The 19906-nt window shown below is 46.5% G+C and overlaps 1 protein-coding gene and 1 pseudogene across 6 annotated transcripts in view; both read right to left on the bottom strand.

Annotated features, from left to right (window-relative positions):
• The window catches only part of TMCO4 (transmembrane and coiled-coil domains 4), a 108830-nt gene that overhangs the window by 22027 nt on the left and 66897 nt on the right, over positions 1 to 19906 (bottom strand). The window lies entirely within an intron of this gene.
• On the bottom strand, positions 2858 to 4111 carry LOC116566392 (annotated as a pseudogene).

Here is a 19906-nt window from a genome sequence, read left to right on the forward strand (position 1 = left end):
TTAATTTAATTTAATTTAATTTTTTTGAGACAGAGTCTCCCTATGTTGCCCAGGCTAGAGTGCTGTGGTGCAATCATGGCTGACTGCAGCCTCAGCCCGATGAGATCAAGTGATTCTCCTGCCTCTGCCTCCCAAGTAGCTGGGACTAGAGGTGTCCATCACCATGCCTGGCTGATTTTTTAAATTTAGAGGGGAGGAGGTCTTGCTAGATTGCCCAGGCTGGTCTCAAACTCCTGGGCTCAGGTAATCCTCCCGCCTTAGCCTCCTAAAGTGTTGGGATTTACAGGAGTGAACCACCGCATCTGGCATGGGTACCACTTATAGTGTCAAGCAAGTCCCTTCCATGGGGACAGAAAATCCTTCAGATCATAATGTGGATTCAGTGTAGAATGCTCCGTTTTCAAGACTGACAAAAGAAACTGGGATTTAAACATTTTAATAATAATGGATATGAGGAGGTGTCACTGCCCCTTTACTGCAGGGACAATGAGTGTTTGCTGAAACATGTTTGGGATTTGTTCCTACTGCTGTCATCAGCTTTTCTTCTTGTGAATTTTTAAGACATTAAGAGAGCCCTATATAGCTTTAGAAATATTCAGATTTTTTTTTTTTGAGACGGAGTCTCACTCTGTTGTGGGACCGGAGTGCAGTGGCAACCTCCGCCTCCTGGGTTCAAGCGATTCTCCTGCCTCAGCCTCCTGAGTAGCTGGGACTACAGGTGCACACCACTACACCCAGCCAATTTTTTGTATTTTAGTAGAGACGGGGTTTCACCGTGTTTGCCAGGATGGTCTCAATCTCTTGACCTAGTGATCTGCCCGCCTCGGCCTCCCAAAGTGTTGGGATTACAGGTGTGAGCCACCGCACCCTGCCTAGAAATATTGAGACTTTTTATGTAAAAGAGGGTAGGGATTAAGTTCAAGTTCAGGAGTCGAGTCATCGACATTATGCCTGCATTTCCCATTTTTAAACAGTTCTCATGAAGTTATTAATATCCTAGTTTTACTGTTACAGCTGAAGGCCTTTCATCCTGTTATAACTTTGGCATTAAGGCAGTAGCTGGAAAAGCTTCATCAGTCATGTCTTTACCCTTCTGCTCTTAGAACTCATTGTCATTCACGTGTGCCGTGAAAAGAAATGTTTCTTTCCAATACTTTCTTTGCTTCTACCTCTTATTGCTATTTTTAACACAGGAGCCCAGCGGATCCCTTTACATTGTAAGTCATAGGCATGAGATGTCTTTTTAGGGTGATGGAAATGTTCTACAATTGGGTTGTGGTGGCAATTGCACGACTCTGTATATTTCCTAAAAATCATTAAATTGTACATTTGAAATGGGTGGGTCTTGTGGTATATAAATTACACTGCAGTCAAGTCAGATCACGTCACCTTTGTGCTTAAAAACCTCCCAGGGGACCCATCTCTCACGGATTCAAAATTAAAGTCATTGCAATGGCCTGGAAGCCCTGTCCGACCTTCCCTTCATACTCTGTGCTCCAGCCACACTGGCCTTGCTGTTGCTTCTTTGAAATGGTTTGGATGTTTGTCCCTTCCAGATTTCTTGGTGAAATGTGATGTGGGGCCTGGTGGGAGGTGTTTGGGTCATGGGGGTGGATCCTTCGTAAATGCCTTGCTGCCCCCTTCTTGGTGATGAGTGAGATCTCACTCTATTAGTTCATGAAAGATCTGCTTATTTAGAGAGTCTGGCAGCCTGGCATGGTGGCTCACACCTGTAATCCCAGCACTTTGTGAGGCTTAGCTGAGCGAACTGCTTGAGGCCAGGAGTTGAGACCAGCCTGGCCAACATGGCGAAACCCGTCTCTACTAAAAACACAAAAATTAGCCCAGTGTGGTGGTGCATTCCTGTAATCCCAGCTTCTTGGGAAGCTGAGGCACGAGAATTGCTTGAACCTGGGAGGCGGAGGTTGCCATGAGCCAAGATCACACCACTGTTCTCCAGCCTGGGTGACAGAGTAAGACTGCCTAAAAAAGAAAAAAAGTGCCTGGCATCTCCCTACTCTTTCCTGGCCAGCTCCCCCTCTGCTGTCCACCGTGAGTGGAAGCTTCCTGCGGCCTCACATGAAACAGATGCTGATGCCATGCTTCCTGCAGTCTCTGGAACGGTGGGCTAAATAAATGGCCCAGCCCCAGGTATTCCTTTACAGTAACCCAAAACGGACTAGCACACTCTCGCGTGTTGCTCCTCTCTTGGACATCCACCTGCCCCCTCCCTCACCTACCTACTCTCTGCCTGTCACCCACAAGGGTAGGACAACACAACCTTCCACCCCTGCCAGCTGCCCCATCCCCTTTCTCTGCTTTATTTTTCTCCATAGTATTTAACACTGTCTGACTTAAAACCTTATTAATTTTTCTTTTCTTTTTTTTAAGTTTCAACAGTAGTACCACCTTACATTACAGTTAAAAAGTACATTTGCAGAATGTTTTACATAATAATGACTTCCATTTCCTGGACTTCTACTATGCACCAGGCAGAGTGCTAGCCACTTCACATGCATGATCCCATATCAGTCCAACAATCTCACAAAGTTAATTCCATCACTTTGTTTCACAAATTTTTTAGGTTCAGGAAGATTCAAAATTACATTCATGATCACTGAGCAAGTAAGTGCCAGCACTTGGATTCAAACCCAGGTCTGTCAACTTACAAACCTGCACAAAATTACCTTGTTTAATCATCATAACCCATTGCCAGAAAGACCTGTGCCTGAGTATCCCCATTTGCTCAGTAAAAAAACAGAGAGGTTAATTATTTGCTCCACATCACAGAACAAATTAACAGGAGTCAAGGTGAGAACCTGCCTTCTCACTCTATATTTCATCTTTTTTTTTTTTTCAAAGGACCAAATCGCAGTTTACATGTTACATTATAAAAGCTATACTAATGGCAATGACAAATTACTTATGGATAGAGAGAAAAATCTCCTGATTTCTGAGAATCTTAAACATTGCTATAAAGCTTAGCTCCAACGTTGGTCTGGTGCATTCCTGTTTGTTCCAGTCCACTCATGAATCAGGTACTAGTTTCAATGCCCTTATTGGTTCCAGAATCCCCTCACAAATCTTATGAACAACGGTGTTGATAACATAAGGGCACAAGCACCCTCTCCAGGCCTTTATCCTGTCCTTAGCTGCCCTGACAGCATAACCAGACAATCAGCAGAACACCCTGAGGAAGGGCACACATCATCTTGCACGGGTTTTTTCCTTTATTTGTAAAATTGTAAACAGATTGTGTCATAAAAAATCCAGCAAGAAGGTCTCGACTTCCTGAGTCCCACTATTCGAAGCAGGCTCCCAGAGGAGGGTATCATATTATGTCCTGGCAAGAAGGTCTCCTTTTCTTGAAGCTGCCGACACTGTATCCTCAAACCTGTATTCCAGAAACTGTGTCTGATGTGTTGTGGCCAAGAAGTGATTCCCCACCCAAAAAAAACAACAAAAAAAAGTAGACACCGATACAGCTCTCTGATGATTCTTTATTCTGCAAAGGGGGCACCACACTGTTCCTTTAGCAGCATCTCCATAATTCTAATTCCCTCCTGGGCTCCCTGTCTTAAGAATGTGCTGGCAAAAGTTTCTAGAATGCAGTTGAGAAATCCAGCTCCTGTGATTGAAATTCTACCTCTTTGAATGAACTCTGTCCAATTTGGGTTTTCCATACTTTCCCGGAAGACAGACTCTGTCTTCATGGATGCATACTGTGTCCATGTAAGGCGGTGACTCCATATAACCATGTTTCTTTCCCAAGGATTGAGCCATGACTCCTCTTCTAATTGGATATAAGGTACTTTCAAAATGCTCACCTTCCTTAAAATTTCTGGAACCACATTCTGACAGATTGCAATCCTCTTTCTGTAGATGATCCCTGTTGATTCATCTCTTTTTTCCTCCATGATTTTTACAGAGATGACATTTTCATCCATGGGGTTCAGGTACTTTTGGAGAAAGCTGGCGACCATCTGCTTGAAGGGGTACTTGTACACCTGGTGCATGTCCACCGTGACCCCCATCCCCGCGCACCGGCCACGCCTCCGCGAGCGCAGGGCTGCCCCGGGCTCGGCCGAGGCCCGTAGGTACCCACCTAATTTTTCTTTTCTTTCTTTCTTTTTTTTTTTTTTTAAATTATACAGCATCTTCAACTGAAATTCTTTTCTTTTTTTTGAGACCGAGTCTCACTCTATTGCCCAGGCTGGAGTGCAATGGCACGATCTCGGCTCACTGCAACCTCCACCTCCCGGGTTCAACCAATTCTCCTGCTCAGACTCCTGAGTAGCAGGGATTACAGGCGCCCACCACCATGCCCAGCCTAATTTTTGTATTTTTAGTAGAGACAGGGTTTCATCATATTGGCCAGGTTGGTCTCAAACTCCTGACCTCTATCCACACGTCTCAGCCTCCCAAAGTGCTGGGATTATAGGAATGTGTTACCATGCCTGGCCATTTTTAAATCAATTTCTTTTTAAAATCTTATTGATAGTCTGTCTTCCACTAGAACATAAACTCTGCAAGGGCTGTGATTATTGTCTTCTGAGCTCACTATTGAGTCTGCAGTACCTAGAACGATGGTTAAACACATCCTAATTTACTTTTCTTTTTTTTTTTCCCATTTATTTATTTTATTGCATTTTAGGTTTTGGGGTACATGTGAAGAACATGCAAAATTGTTGCATAGGAACACACGTGGCAGTGTGATTTGCTGCCTTCCTCCCCATCACCTACATCTGGCATTTCTCCCCTTGCTAACTCTCCCCAGCTTCCCACCCCCCACCGTCCCTCCCCTATTTCCCCCCAACTGACCCCAGTGTGTAGTGCTCCCCTCCCTGTGTCCATGTGTTCTCATTGTTCAACACCCGCCTATGAGTGAGAACATGCGGTGTTTGATCTATTATGTTTATTTTACCGCAATTAAAAATTTTTAAATACTTTTCTTATTTAAAAATTTTTAATTGCGGTAAAATAAACATAATATGAAATTTTCCATATTAACCATTTTTTTTTTTTGAGACAGGATCTCACTCTGTTGCCCAGGCTGGAGTGCAGTGGTGCAATCATAGCTCGCTGCAGCCTCTACCTCCTGGTGATCCTCCCACCTTAACCTCCTGAGTAGCTGGGACCACAGGTATGTGCCACCACACCTAGCTAATTTTTTGTAGAGATGGGGTTTCACCATGTTGGTCAGGCTGCTCTCAAACTCCTAACCTCAGGTGATCCACTGGCCTCGGCCTCCCAAAGTGCTGGGATTACAGGCGTGGGCCACCGAGCCCGCCCTTAACTATTTTTGAGTGTACAGGTCAGTACATTCCCAATGTTCTGCAACTATCCTCATTGACTTTGGTCAATAAGAATTAAAAACACTTTTTAATCACTTTAAAAAGTTTCAATTTTTTTTTGGCTGGGTGTGGTGGCTTACACCTGTAATCCCAGCACTTTGGGAGGCCAAAGCAGGTGGATCACCTGAGGTCAGGAGATTGAGACCAACCTGGCCAATATGGCAAAACTCCGTCTCTACTAAAAATACAAAAAATTAGTCGAGTGTGGTGGTGTATGCCTGTAGTCCCAGCTACTCAGGAGACTGAGGCAAGAGAATCACTTGAACCCAGGAGGCGGAGGTTGCAGTGAGCCAAGATTACATCACTGCATTCCAGCCTGGGTGATAGAGTGAGACTCAGTCTCCAAAAAGAAAAAAAAAGTTTCATTTCTAAAATTTAGCTTTCTGATTCTGTGCTTGTGCCTTCAATACTTTCACAACCATTTTCTGCTCCTTGATGAGGAAAGCATGCTTGATCCTGTCATGAACACATTTAGCACACACGGAACCACCATAGACCCTGCTGATGTGTTTTTTGTTTTGGGAAATCTCATAAGAACTTCAGGTCTCACAGCACGAACCCCTCAAAGTCTGCCTGGGCATACGCCACAAGCAGGTTTAGGTGCACTCCCAGCCTTCTTAGTTGTGTTAGTCTGTTTTCATGCTGCTGTAAAGACCTACCTGAGACCGGGTAATTTACGAAGAAAAGAGGTTTCTCTCTCTCTCTCTCTCTCTCTCTGTGTGTGTGTGTGTGTGTGTGTGTGTGTGTGTGTAGAAAAGAGGTTTCATTGACTCACAGTTCTGCAGTTTTAAAAAAATTAACTAATTAATTATTTTTAGAGACGGGGTCTCACTATGTTGCCCAGGCTGGAGTGCAGTGGCTAGTCACAGGCCTGATCCCACTACTGATCAGCACCGGAGTTTTGACCTGCTCCATTTCTGACCGGGCCAGTTCACCTCTCCTTAGGCAGCCTGGTGGTCCCCCACTCCCTGGAGGTCACCATATTGATCTGAACTTAGTGTGGAACGCAATCAGCATAGCGCACTACAGCCCAGAACTCCTGGGCTCAAGCGATCCTCCCACCTCAGCCTCCTGTGTAGCTGGGACTACAGGCACACACCACTACACCCTGCAGTTCCACAGTCTTAACAGGAAGCATGACTGGGGTCCTCAGGAAACTTACAATCATGGCAAAAGGCAAAAGGGAAGCAAGCTTGCCTTCCCATGGTGGAGCAGGAGAGCAAGAGAAGGGGAAGTGCAACACACTTTTAAGCAGCCAGATCTCGTGAGAACTCACTCAGTATCACGAGAACAGCATGGGGAAATCTGTCACTATCATCCAATCATCAATCGCCTCCCACCAGGCCTCTCCTTCAACATATGGGGATTTCAACATCACATGAGATTTGGGTGGGGACACAGAGCCAAACCATATCACTGGCATAAGGGTAAATAGTTCTTCTCTAGGGGCTCGGGACAGCCTAATTTTGTTAGAGGCTTTGTAGGGAAGCCTACGATTGTACTGTCACATGCTGGGACATTTCTGAATGCTTCCAGATAGCATACCCAGAAGAGGAAAAAGAAAGACTTTGTGAGTTCAAAGGTCAAAGGCCCCCCAGAATTTGGATAATTCAGTTTACATCTTGTCAGTTGCTCTTGTCATGTTTTCAGCAGCTCACACTGGACTCCCGAGACAGCACTTTACCACTTGGTACCCCTCAAAGTCTGGAAATTATCTTAGGTTTTCAAAAAAATAAATAAAAATTAAAAAAAAAAAAAAGACCCGAGAGCTGAGAATGGACAGCTTCGTCACAGCAGCAAACTTCAGCTCACACTATAGCCTTGGTCTCGAAAATTGTGTTTAAGTTTTTTGTAAAATGAAACATTCCTAAAATGCACCAAGTGGGGCCTGCTCTTCCAAAGAGCCCCATGGAGAATGCTTTCGGACAGTGTGGAGCCTTTGCCAGTGGGAGTGAGGTGAGGGTCCCAGCTTCACTTTTGTCATTTCCCCCTTTCCATACAATGGGATTCCTTAAAGCGAGGCAAACTCTCTCAGAGCTTTCCTGTTATCTCAGGGCCGGCTCCTTTAGCTGCCACTCAGAAATCTCATCAAACAGCTGGGAAGGCAGCACCACTCACTCCCACGTGCCTGTCATGCTGTCAGTAATGAGATTCTTCTGGGCTGCAAAGACCAAAGGATCGCAAGTTCAAGAAGCAAAAGAGAAGGATTTTCTCCCTCCTGGCGGGGGCTCGTGTGTGCGGTGAGTGATAAGGGAGGAAACCAAGGAGGAAGTTATCTGCGGGTCCAGAAAAGAGACCTTGAAGGAAGCTCTATGAACTGCATGAACACACACGAAATCCATTCCAAAGATACGTGCATGCACATGATAGACACATAGAGAGGAGCCACAGAAAGGAGGGGGGCCAAGAAAGGAGAAAGGGCGGCTTTGACTGTACCCCCAAGCTCCACAGTGGAATGAGGTTCACACTGTAAAGAATTGCTTAAAGGAGCCCATTTGGACATAGATCAGGATTTGGGATGAATTCTTTCAGGGAATGACTAAGCCTTCATCTCTCCTCTTTGATTCCCATCTCTTTTATTTGGCCATGCAAAGTGATAAGGCTATTACTAACATCCTGGGGGGACCCTGGAAATTAATCTGCACCGCCTGACCTCCCCTCCTTCTCCCCTCCCCTCGCCCCAGGGGAACTAAAGCCGGGTTTATTTGACGATAAAGCAACTCGTGGATACAATTCCATGCAAGGGAAATAAATCACATCAAATGTAATGTCTTCTGCCTGCTATCATGGAGATGAAAGAGCCAGTTGACCGAGTGACAGTCTGTTCCGCATTTCAGCTGGTATCTAGTGACAGCCCAGACATAATTTTCAGCCAAGTGGGAGTTTGGGGACTCAAGGGTCAGGATGTTTAAATGTATCTTTGTGAGCACATTGACAAACTCTTTTGCCTTGGTTTTATCTTGCGAACATCATGGGCAATAATGTTGGCCTATCTTCATAGGGGCAGGAAACGACATTGGAGATTTTTCTGCAAAGGTTTTTTTTTTTTTTTGTCTTGTTTTTAAACAAAGCTCAGCAATTCTATTTTTTAAAATGTATTTTATTTTTTATATTTTGAGACAGGGTCTTGCTCTGTTGTCCAGGCTGGAGTGCAAGTGGTGTGATCATAGCTCACCACAGCCTTGACCTCCCAGGCTCAAGTGATCCTCCTGCCTCAGTGTCCCGAGTAGCTGGGACTACAGGTGTGTGTCACCATACCTCAGTTGTTGTTGTTTTTTTTTTTTTTTGGATTTTTAGTAGAGATGGGATCTCACTATGTTGCCCAGACTGGTCTCAAACTTCTGAGCTCAAGCAATCTGCCTGCCTCGGCCTCCCAAAGTGCTGGGATTCCACCACACCCGGCTGGAATTCCATTTCTTAATCCTCGTCCTCCTCCTCCTCCCATCATCATCTCAGCTTACTTCAGGCTAGGCTTGGACTAAGTGCTTCATACATCAATTATTTCCTTTACCCCTCACAATGATCCTGGGGGCTAAGCTTGACTATTTCCATTTAATGATGGGAAGCCTAGCCTCAGAGACGCCAAGTAATTTGTCCAAGGTCACATAGTGAGTAAGTGGCACAGTAATTTGGTTATTCCTACATGTTCCCTCCTACTTTCCTGTTCCACTTCCCTTTGCAATCAAATAAAACCTCCAACCAAAATATATGTCTTCTGACAACTGACATCTTTCAAAATTGTGTATCAAAGTCAGAACACACACACACCTGTGAAGATGAACATATCCGACTTTGTTGATTCAACAGATACACTAGCAGGCTAGAATTTGCTAAAAGATTAATATCCCAACGTATAGACCAAGCCAAGGGCATGTGGCCGTTTGCTTTGGTAATCTCTAGCACATGTGCCAAAGCAGAGGTGGGTGAACAGATATTTCTGTGAAAAGGAACAGGGGTCATGTGAGACACGACACTCTTTCTTTTTTCTATCTTCTTTTTTTTTTTTTTTTTGAGATGGAGTCTTGTACTGTTGCCTAGGCTGGAGTGCAGTGGCACGATCTTGGCTCAATGCAACCTCTGCCTGCCAGGTTCAAGCATTTCTCCTGCCTCAGCCTCCCAAGTAGCTGGGATTGTAGGAGCCCACCAACACACCTGACTAATTATTTTGTATTTTTAGCAGAGATGGCGTTTCACTATGTTGGCCAGGCTGGTCTTGAACTCCTGACCTCGTGATCCATCTGCCTTGCCTCCCAAAGTGCTGGGATTGCAGGCATGAGTCACCGTGCCCGGCCAATAAGACACATTTCTAGTTTTTGATGGAGAGTTAGGCAATTGGCCCACATCCTGCTATGGGAACTCAATTTTCCCATCAGAAAGATGAGTTTGAATTAACAATGGAACTTAGAGAAATACAGCTGCTGGTAAGCTGCAGGCGGTGAGCCAGTATGCACCTTCCTGCCTCTGGATTTTGGGTATTGCCAGTCCTGGGCCCTCCAGCCTTGTGTGGTGGCATGTGCCTGTATTCCCAGCTATTTGGGATGCTGCAGTGGGAGGCATTTGAGCCTAGGAGTTCAAGACTGCAATGAGCTATGATGGTGCCACTGCATTCCAGCCTGGGTGACAGAATGAGAACCTGTCTTTAAAGAAAAAAAAAAAGGAAAGAGAAAATGCAACACCTGCCTGCCAGTGTAATAATGCCCACACCTTCCAAGGTGACTGGGAAGAAGAATGAGACGGACTCTGTTCCTGTCTGACACACAATAGGTGCTTAACACACACCAGCTCCCTGTTGTGTTTCTTATTTTGGAGAGGAGCAGGTGTTCTCCATTAAATTTCTGCCAAGGAAGGTGGCGGCACTAACTAGAAACCATGCTTCTCATTTCTCCCTGAGCCTGCCATCCAGGTATACAACAACAATCCCATGAAGCAACTGCTAAATATACTTCATGTAAAACCACTCAAATGAAAATCCAACTTGAGACTCGCCATCTAATTCCAACTTCCAAGTACCCTGGTGCTCATCGAAGCAGAAGAGATGATTAGCTCCCATCTGGGTTCTGAAGAAGTCCCCACTGTGGCCTTCGTGATGCATCTCTGTTCAATAGGGCAGGCACCTTATAAAGATCATTCCCAACCACAACGTTCTCCTCACAGTCCAGGTTTGAACACTCCAGCCCTGACCTTTCCAACTAGCCAAAGGCAGAGACATCCAAGGCTCCGCTGGCTAATTACATCTGAACCTGAGTTCAGTTCTCAAAAGATGAGGGTGCACACACTACAGGTGCAGGTGTCGTCACCACATCCCCTCACAGACAGGGGAAATACGCAGTCAGCTTTTTCTGTTTTTGCTTTGATTGCTGAGAAGCTAGTAGCTCAGTTACAGCACTGGATAATAACAGATAAATATAGTAACAACAATAATAAAAGAGTGGCTACTGGGTGCCTATTACTTGTGAGCCATTCTGCTAAGTGCTTTATTTATTTACTTATTTACTTAGAGACAGGGTCTCCGTCTGTCACCTGGGCTAGAGTGCAGTGGTGCGATCATAGCTTGCTGTAATCTTGAGCTCCTGGCTCAACTGATCCTCTGAACTCAGCCTCCCAAGTACCTGGGGCTACAGATGTACACTACCCTATCTGGCTAATTAAAAATAATTCTTTTTGGCTGGGCAAGGTGGCTCACCCCTCTAATCCCAGCACTTTGGGAGGCTGAGGTGGACAGATCACTTGAGGTTAGGAGTTTGAGACCAGCCTTGCCAACATGGTGAAAGCCCATCCCTACAAAAAATACAAAATTAGCTGATGTGGTGGCAGGCAACTGTAGTGCAGGAGAATCGTTTGAACCCAGGAGGTGGAGGTAGCAGTGAGCTGACATCATGCCACTGCACTCCAGCCTGGGTGACAGAGCGAGACTCCTTCTCAAAAAAAAAAAAAAAAAAGTTTTGTTTTTGGTAGAGATGGAGTTGTGTTTTGTTGTCCAGGCTGTCCACACTCCTAGGCTCAAGTGACCAATGCTCCTGCCTTGGCCTCCCAAGGCCCTGGGATTACAAGCATGAACCACTACATCTGGCCCTGCTTACATCTTTAAATTTTATTTATTTATTTAATAGAGACAGGGGTCTTACTCTGTTGGCCATGGTGGTCTTGAACTTCTGACCTCAAGCAGTCCTCCCACCTCAGCCTTCCAAAGTGCTGGGATTAAGTGCGTGAGCCACCACGACTGGCTCCACTTAATCCTTTTAATTGTCCTATGAAGAAAGTATTACTAGACCCATTTCTCAGGCGAGAGGACTGAGGCATAGAGACTCAGCACATGGGGTTTGTTTGCTTAGCTGGTAAGTGGCAGAACTGGAATTCTGATCCAGGCCTGGCTGCAGGGTCCGAGTGCCTTCTGCTCCGGGCCTGCCCCCCTTGCACTGGATCTTCCCAATAGGCTTAGAGGTCCTGTTTGTATTTCTGTTTTTCTAGGTCCTGATGTTTTGTATTCGCCCATAAGTTGTTGCTTCAGTGGCTGTATTTCCCGGATGCCTGAAAAGCTTTTGGGGAAAAATAACGGGGCTTTGCATAAATAAATAAATGGGTGTCTAAGGAAATGAGTCAACAAAAGATAGAAAAATAAAGAACAATGAAGGCCTAGTAGAAACCTGGAAGGTCAGAGTTCACACATGAACACCCTGTGGTGGGATGGCAAACACAAGGTCCCCAAAACTCAGGGTCTGTCATTAAAGCACAGGTCCTGCGTATGCACTGACTCACAGGCAGAAACATTTTTATCTCCTGCTCTGCAAAAAAACAGGCCTGGCAATTTTCTAAAAGACAAGTTTTGACAACACTGACAATGTAGGATTGATAATCAGGGAATCTTAGATACAAGGGGGAAAAAAAAACAGTTTCCATTACAGAGTGCTGGGAACTGAGATGATTTTGTTTTGTTTTGTTTTTGGAGTCAGAGTCTCACTCTGTTGCCCAGGCTGTAATGCAGCGGCACAGTCCTGGCTCTCTGCAACCTCTGTCTCCTGGGTTGGAGCAATTCTCCTACCTCAGCCTTCTGAGTTGCTGGGATTACAGGCATGCGCCACCATGGCTGGCTAATTTTTGTATTTTTAGTAGAAATGGGGTTTCGCCATGTTGGCCAGGCTGGTCTCGAACTCCTGACCTCAGGTGATCCACCCACACACCTCCCAGAGTGCTGGGATTATGGGCGTGAGCTACCACGCCTGTCCGAACTGACACGATTAATTAACATGTAAGTTAATGAGACTTTGGGGTGTTTTCTTCTCCAGTTGGGATTCCTTCCAGCCTCAGAGGAATGTTCCTTTGCTGCAGAGGATCTGGATTCTTCTGTTGTTGTTATGGACTGAGACTCATACATGGGACCTGTTTATGCAAAGTTCTGATTGAAGGGGAGGCCTGGGAGGGGAGGAAACTGGGAATGGTCCCCACAGAGGGGATCTCCTTCTGAGACTCAGCCAGCCATCAGGGCCCACTGTAGGGGCCAGGAAAAATATACTCCTGCAGACCATTCTCTTCATACACCTGTGCTCGCCACAGAAACTTTGGCAGATAATTTGTTTCCCTGGAGCATAGGCAGCGAGTGTGGACATGTGCTCCATCTGCTTGAGAGTGGCAGTTACTGGTGGACCATGAGGAAGCAGCCTTCAGTGTTCAACACTGTCTCCTGTGAGTTTTCTTAATGAGACTGCTCAGCTCTGGGCACAAAATAGACAAAAGTATATTTAGTGGCCAGGTGCAGTGGCTCATGCCTGTAATCCCAGCACTTTAGGAGACCACGGTGAGTGGACTGCTTGAGCTCAGGAGTTCGAGATCAGTCTGGGCAACGTGGCAAAATCTTGTCTCTACAAAAAATGCAAAAATGAGCCGGACACAGGAGCAAGTGCCTGTAGTCCCAGCTACTCAGGAGGCTGAGGTGGGAGAACGGCTTCAGCCCAGGGGACGGAAGTTGCAGTGAGCTGAAATTGTGTCACTGCAGTCCAGCTTGGGTAACAGAGGGAGACCCTGTCTCAAACAAAATGAAACCAAACCAAACAAAACATGTACACGCATGCATGCGTGTGCGTGCGCGCACACACACATGTTTACACATGTTTTGGAAAAGTCCAGGACCAAACCATGCTGATCCCCCAGGCACTTCTACCCTTGGGACTCTATCTGAGGGGCCAGTGGCCTCCCTGGACATGCCTCATCTCTCTGCACATTCAAACACCAGTAACCTTAACAGATTATCTGGGCAGGGCCTGATGTCCCACAATTTAGTAGCAACTCACTCTCAGATGAAATTGATCAGCCCTCTAAATTCCTGACTTATTACCCTTGGCAGAGTAGTAAGTTTCCTGTTACTAGAAGCAACTAAGCAGGGGTAGTAGACAGATGGACGATGTCAAGGGTATCCTGCACAGTGTGGACATTTGTTTGAACCAGATGATTTCAAATGTCTGTTGGAACCCTAAGTCTAGGAGTCCACAGCCTCATGTTCATGGGATGAAAGAATGAAATGACGCTCAGCATATTGGCCCTGAGATGTTCTAGCAGTGCCTTCTTCAGGAGACAATGAGCCTTCATTCAGGCTCTACACTGCTGAATGAAGACACCTGCAGGCAGGTTGGCTCAGCTGAGTGTCTTGCCAATCTCATGGACAGGGCCATGGGGCACAGGCAATATGTAATCTGTTGAGTTAATTCCCTTCAAAGCCTTTTGGATGCAGAGGAGAATAAATGCATGAATAACCTGAAGCGGCAATTGATTTCTTGTGGCCATTTCTTGGCTCAGCCAGCTACTGTGAGTCAGTTGGAATTGAATTTGCTTTCCAACTACTTAATTTTTTAAAGACTTTAAAAAGCAAATATATAGAAAAGATGAATGCCCCCTTGTGATCAGGGCCCAGAGTCCTGAGGTGACTGCTCAGATGCTGGCTGCTCCTGGTAGCACCACCTCCCTGCCTCTGCCATGTGCTGGGGCCAGAAATACCCTTGGTTAGGGGGTCAGTCACCCCCAAAGCAAATTCATGCCTTAGGCTGAGACATGGACTGTTGCTGGAGGGGGACTGTTCATTGCTGGGAATTCTGACTATGCTGGTTTTCTGCCCAAAGGCACAACCATTTGGCAGGTGCATCTTTTTTCTTGGTTTCAAGTGGGCAGAATCATTGCACAGGCTGTGTGTGTGCCAGCTGATCAAGCTTGATGGACAGTCTGGAACAAAGTGGGTTGAGCACAGCTCAGTCACTGGGAAGTCTGGGCAATAGATCAAACAGCTGGCCCAGGCCTTGGGGGCTGAGGAGTCCACTTTGCCAAGGCAGTTTGAGCCTTCGAGCATGGTCCTGTGCAAGCAGCATTCACGGCAAGCTTCATGGCTGCTTTCATGTTCCTTATGAGTGAATCAGCTCCTGATATGTACTGGGCACCTCTACCTACCAAGGCCTGAGCCAGGAGCTGGTGATACAGAGGGGACAAAACAGACAGTGCCTGGTGATCGTGAGCATGTGTTTTCCCTTTAAGTTGGCCACAATCTAGCAAGGGAGAGAGACCTGCGGGCAGATGCATCGTAACCCAGCATGGTGTGCCTGCAAACGAAGATGGGCAGAGCACCGAGAGGGTGCAGGGAGGCAGCTGGACACAGTGCCGTGACCCAGGTGTGGGTGATGGCTCTGGGTGTGAGGCCCGGCTCGGCCACCTTCCTGCTCTGACTCTGGGCAAATCCCTTCAGCTCTCTGAGTCTCAGTCTCCTTGTATCTGTGATTCACCTTATATCTGTGTAAAATGGCTGAATAGGCTGGGTACAGTGGCTCATGCCTGTAATCCCAGCACTTCAGGAGGCCGAGGTGAGTGGATCACGAGGCCAAGAGCTCAAGACCAGCCTGGCTAAGATGGTGAAACCCCGTCTCTACTAAAAATACAAAAAATTAGCCGGGCGTGGAGGCAGACGCCTGTAATCCCAGCTACTCAGAAGGCTGAGACAGAGAATTGCTTGAACCCGGGAGGTGGAGGCTGCAGTGAGCTAAGATTGTGCCACTGCACTCCAGCCTGGGTGACAGAACAAAGCTCTGTCTCTAAATAAATAAATAAATAAAGGCTGAATAATACCTCACAAGGATGCTGTAAGGATCAGAGTTAACAAGACCATTGCCATCAGCAGTGGCATGTATGTCCCATACCGCTGTGATGACTGCCCACACCAAAAGCAAATCCCCACTTCGTTCTCTGAGATAATGCAAAAATAATAGGGACATCTTGTCTAGTCTTGTGCCCCAAATAAATGGACATTTCCCATAAGCTGCTGATTTCTTAATGAGAACAGCTTTGTCCCTAATGCGTGGAATGCTGATGTCTGAAGATACTGCAGGCCTGTGAGGCTGGCTTCAGTGATTTCATGAGAAAATGGCTGTTTTTCCACCAAGAACAGACTAATGAAAACTCAGTAGCCTTGCTGATCATGAGTGTGTGTATGTTTCCCTTTAAGTTCCTGGCATCTCTGTGTGTGTTTAATATGATGAGCCAGGTCTTTTGAAATCTGACCAGTTTACACCTTTTGGCAAGAAGCAAATTTTCTATCAATACATGTTTCCAAGCCTGAGTCTTCCTGCCACGTGGAGCATGGAGGAGGGGATTTTTGAGCCGTAGACTGAAGGACTGTCTGAGCAGCTCCATGTATGGACAGGTGGGTGACTGGGGAGAATTCTAGACAGTGATAACAGGTGTATAGGGATGGGATGTCTAGACTCGAGGAAACAAGAATTGCCCTGAGCCCCCAGGTTTCCTTCTTGTACCCAGGGGAGCTCTGGGTGTGACTATAGGAAGCACAGTTGATGGTAATCTCTGACTTGCAACCAAAAAAATCCTAAAGACCTACCTAAGTAAATTGCTTTGCCTCACACTGAGCCTCTGCTTCCTTAGCTGTGAAATGGAGACAGTGATCCTGACCTTAGGTGGCTATAAGGATTGGAGATTGAGTCATGAATAAGAACATGGGGCACTTTGGGAGGCCAAGGTGGGCAGATCACTTGAGGTCCAGAGTTCTAGACCAGCCTGAGCAACATGGTGAAACCCCATCTCTACTAAAAAACATACAAAAATTAGCCAAGCGTGGTGGCAGGCACCTGTAATCCCAGCTACTTGGGAGGCTGAGGCAGGAGAATTGCTTGAACCCAGGAGGTGGAGGTTGCAGTGAGCCAAGATATTGCCATTGCACTCGGGCCTGGGCTACAGAGCAAGACTGTCTCAAAAAAAAAAAAAAAAAAATACCACACAGGGCCAGCCACAGTGGCTCACGCCTGTAATCCCAGCACTTTGGGAGGCCAAGGCAGGTGGATCATGAGGTCAGGAGTTCAAGACCAGCCTGGCCAATACGGTAAAACCCCATCTCTACTTTTATACAAAAATTAGCAGGATGTGGTGGCTCACACCTAAATCCCAGCACTTTAGGAGGCTGAGGTGGGTAGATCACTTGAAGTCAGGAGTTCCAAACCAGCCTGGCCAATATGGTGAAACCCCCTCTCTACTAAAAACACAAAAATTAGCTGGTTATGGTGGCATGCACCTGTGGTTCCAATTACTCAGGAGGCTAAGGCAGATTAGCTTAAACCTGGGAGGTGGAGGTTGCAGTGAGCCGAGATTGCGCCGGGTCGGCCATTGTAGATCCACATTCCAGCTTCCTCATACTAGTCCTGTAACCATGCACTAGTTACTTCACCTCTGTAAGCCTTAGTTTCCTCATCTGTAAAATGGGGATAATTAAAACCCCAGAGGATTGTTGTGAGGATTAAATAAGGCATGTGAAGTGTTCAGCTGTGACTGGCACCTACTAAGTGCTCAGCAAGGCTCCCAGCCTCCTTTGCTCCTCCCACACCTCCAGGCAGGCAGTCTGGGTTTGCAGAAACCAATAATTGTGACCTAGCCAGAGGAGAAGAAGGAGGATGAAGATAGGGAACCAACTGATCTTACAAGCAGATATTAGGAATCTCAGTAAATGCCAGTTGAATTTGGGCCTGTTTTGTCTGAAGAGACGACTCCTTAGCTACGTGATGCATTCAAAATACTCATCCAGAAAGCCAGGGATTCCCATGGGAAATCAGCCTTTCCCCCTCCTCCTGGGCACATCTGAACACGTGGGGGGACTTCTCTGAGAATCTGAATAACAGTTGAGAAAAATCTCAGATGCCTTACAGATCTCTAGGATGACGCATGGTAGAGCGGGGTTCAGCCCTGGATGGGTTTCTGCAAACCCAAACTGAATGCCTGGAGACGTGGGAGGAGCAGAGGAGGCTGGGAGCCTTGCTGAGCATCTGCCTCTGCGTCCTGGTGGGCTGGCTTCTGTGACTCCTGTTTCCTAAGCCAAGTGCTCTCAGGTTTGGGGTGGTAGAGATGATGGTCTCTATGTTAGGACAGGACATGCAAACAAAGGGATGTCTGCGCCACGCAGGGGGCTGGACTTGAACCTGGCATGGAACAGCAGTAAGCTCCCTTGACTAAGCACTGACTAAGTGTCAGGTGCTCCATGGGATGGCCGACACGCACCACTGCCAATCCCCACACCACTCTGTCAGATCTGAACGCATGTTTTTGAGAGGGTAGCTTTTTCCACATAAGCTCTGTGAGGTTGGTGCTGTATCTATTAGCCGTCAACTCCCTCAAGCCTAGCCTAGTGCTTAGCACACAGTAGGTGCTTAACAGATATGAGCTAGTGGAGTGAATTTGATCTTGATCATTCTCTGTTTAAAAGGTCTCATCTGGGATACTGCTTTGACTGAAAACAGCCAACCAAGGGGGGATGAAATAAAGTAAGAAAAAAAAAATAGGAGCTCTGCTAAAAATAGAACTACCATTCAATCTATTAATCCCATTAAAGGGTATATATATCCAAAGGAATATAAATCATTATATCATAAAGATACATGCATCTGGATGTTCACTGCAGCACTATTCACAAGAGAAAAGACATGGAATCAACTTACATGCCCATCCATGGCACACTGGATAAAGAAAATGTGGTACATATGTACCATGGAATACTATGCAGCCATAAAAATGAATGAGATCATGTTATCTGCAGGAATGTGGATGGAACTGGAAGCCATTATCCTTAGCAAACTAATGCAGGTACAGAAAACCGAATACCACACACGCTGTCATTTATAAGTGGGAGCTAAATGATGAGAATTCATAAACACAAACAGGAGAGCAACAGACATTGGTGCTGGAAGGTGGAGGATGAGAGGATGAGAGCAGGTAAAGGATCAGAAAAAGTGACTATTGGGTACTAGGCTTAGTACCTGGGTGATGAAATAATCTGCACAACAAACCCCTGTGACACGAGTTTACCTATATAACAAACGTGCATATGTACCCCTGAACCTAAAATAAAAGGTGTTTTTTGTTTGTTTGTTTTTAAGTAGGAGCGGCGTTCAGCCCTGGATGGGTTTCTGCAAATCCTAACTGAATGCCTGGAGACGTGAAAGGAGCAGAGGAGGCTGGGAGCCTTGCTGAGCATCTGCCTCTGCGTCCTGGTGGGCCGGCTTCTGTGACTCCTGTTTCCTAAGCCAAGTGCTCTCAGGAAAAAGATGTTAAAATCCTCATTCTAGGGCGAGCTACTCCACCTTTCTCTACATCGACTCTTCTCATCTGAAACTGGAGGCAGAGCTACCGGCTCCATGGTGATTATGAGGGTGGAAGGGATACGTAAAACTGTGCAAGAGCTGGGCAGAGAGCTAGGCCTTCGCAGATGGTGGCCATCGCTATGCCACTATTGCAATGACTATGATGATTATGTCATTCCCATTTATGCGCAGCTCTGAGTTTCAAGGCATTTTCACCAGGTCATCTCCTCTCACCCTCTGGGCACTGGGCGGGCTCTGAGGCCAATTGCTGTCAAGGAGTCCAGAGCTTTGGCCCGGATCTGCCTGGGCCCTGCTTCCTGCCAGGTGGGACCCAGGCCTCTCTACTGGCCTTGGCTCTGTTGCTTTGCTGGGTAGCGTGCTGGGTGCCATTCCTACCTCTGTCTGCGTGAAGGCCCCTTGGCTAAGCTCCGGCCTCCCGGGCACCATCCATCACTGGGGCTCTCACCCAAGCACCCTCAGCGCCTGCCCCACTCTGTCTTTCCATCAAGGTGTACTTCTGTCCTCCAAGCAGGGGAAAAAAGGAATGGTCCCGTTTTTCAGATAAGGAAATAGTCTTCGTGATAATGGTGCCTTGGCTGAGATCTTAGCTGAGGATTAGTTACAGAGGCCTGAATCCAACTAAGGCCTTCTGGCTGCTAATTGGCCATGAAGTTCTAGTTTGTGTTCAGGAGATAGAAGCTGCCATTTAGTGGTATCCTTATGGAACTACGAGGCCCCATAGTGGATATAAGGATAAGTTGTGGGGATAGTTAGTAGGTACAAGTAGTTAGAAAGAATGAATAACACCTAGGGTTTGATAGCACACCAGGGTGACTACAGTCCATAATATATACATATTTTTTGAGACAAAGTCTCACTGTGTCACCCAGGCTGGAGTTCAGTGGCCCAATCTTGGCTCACTGCAACCTCCACCTCTTGGGTTCA

Source organism: Sapajus apella, unplaced genomic scaffold, assembly GCF_009761245.1.
Source record: "Sapajus apella isolate SASKATOON/1434 unplaced genomic scaffold, GSC_monkey_1.0 scaffold43, whole genome shotgun sequence".
Lineage (NCBI taxonomy): Eukaryota > Metazoa > Chordata > Mammalia > Primates > Cebidae > Sapajus > Sapajus apella.